This window comes from Bubalus kerabau, chromosome 1 (genome assembly GCF_029407905.1).
Source record: "Bubalus kerabau isolate K-KA32 ecotype Philippines breed swamp buffalo chromosome 1, PCC_UOA_SB_1v2, whole genome shotgun sequence".
Taxonomy (NCBI): Eukaryota; Metazoa; Chordata; class Mammalia; order Artiodactyla; family Bovidae; genus Bubalus; species Bubalus kerabau.
Window position 1 is genome coordinate 210,263,661 of NC_073624.1, and position 1,955 is coordinate 210,265,615.

Below are 1,955 nucleotides of genomic sequence, written 5' to 3' on the forward strand. Positions count from 1 at the left end.
TGTAACTATATATATGATCTATGCTTATTTATATAAGATATATAAATTTTTACGTTTTTGCATATATTAAAATATAATCCACTCCAGTACTCTTTCCTGGAAAATCCCATGAACAGAGCCTGGTGGGCTGCAGTCCATGAGGTCGCTAAGAGTGGGACACGACTGAACGACTTCACTTTCACTTTTCACTTTCAGGGATTGGAGAAGGAAATGGCAGCCCACTCCAGTGTTCTTGCCTGGAGAATCCCAGGGACGGGGGAGCTTGGTGGGCTGCCATCTATGGGGTTGCACAAGGTCGGACATGACTGAAGTGACTTAGCAGCAGCAGCAGCAGCAGCAATAATATAATACATTTATCTATGGAGTTCCAGGTGGCTCAGTGGTAAAGGATCTGCCAATGGAGGATATACAGGAGACACAGGTGTGTCTTTAGACTATACTACAAAGCTACAGTCATCAAGACAGTATGGTACTGGCACAAAAATAGAAATATAGACCAATGAAATAAGATAGAATAAGATAGAAATAAGCCCAGAGATAAACCTAAACACATATTGGCACCTTATCTTTGATAAAGGAGGCAAAAATATACAATAAGGCAAAGACAGTCTCTTCAATAAGTGCTGCTGGGAAAACTGGGCAGCTACATGTAAAGAATGAAATTAGAACACTTTTAAACACCCTATACAAAGATAAACTCAAAATGGATTAAAGACCTAAATGTAAGACCAGAAACTATCAAATTCTTATAGGCAAACATAGGCAAAACACTCTATGATATAAATCACAGCAAGATTTTCTATGACCCACCTCCTAGACTAATGAAATAAAAGAAGAAATAAGCAAGTGGGACCTAGTTAAACTTGAAGGTTTTTGCACAGCAAAAGGAACTATAAAGTGAAAAGGCAACCCTCTGAATTAAAGAAAATAATAGCAAATTAAACAACTGATAAAGGTTAATTTCCAAATTTAGAAGCAGCTCATAAAACTGAATACCAGAAAAACAAATAACCTAATCAAAAAGTGGGAAAAATACTTAAACATACATTTCTTCAAAGAAGATATACACGTGGCTAATAAACACATGAAAATTTACTCAGCATCTCTCATTATTAGAGAAAAGCAAATCAAAACTACAATGAGATACCACCTCACACTGTTCAGAATGGCCATCATCAAAAAGTCTACAAACAATAAATGCTGGAGAGCATGTGGAGAAAAGGGAACACTCTTGCACTGTTAGTGGGAATATAAATTGATATAGCCACTGTGGACGACAGTATGGAGATTCCTTAAAAACCTAGGAATAAAACCACCCTATGACCCAGCAATCCCACTAGTCATATACCCTGAGGAAATCAAAGTTGAAAAAGACACATGTATCCCCTTGTTCATTGTAGCCCTATTTATAATAGCTAGAACATGGAAGCAACCTAGGTGTCCATTGACAGATGGATGGGTAAAGAAGTTGCAGTACATATGCACAATGGAATATTACTCAGCTGTAAGAAGGAACACATTTGAGTCAGTTCTAACGAGGTGGATGAACCTGAAGCTTATTATACAGAGTGAAGTAAGTCAGAATAAGAAAAACAAATACTGTGAACCATGAACTTTCAGATGTTCAAGCTGGTTTTAGAAAAGGCAGAGGAACCAGAAATCAAATTGCCAACATCTGCTGGATCATTGAAAAAGCAAGAGAGTTCCAGAAAAACATCTATATTTGCTTTATTGACTATGCCAAAGCCTTTGACTGTGAGGATCACAATAAACTGTGGAAAATTCTGAAAAAGATGGGAATACCAGACCACTGGACCTGCCTCTTGAGAAACCTGTATGCAGGTCAGGAAGCAATAGTTAGAACTAGGCATGGAACAACACACTGGTTCCAAATAGGAAAAAGAGTATGTCAAGGCTGTATATTGTCACCCTGCTTATTTAACTTATATGCAGAG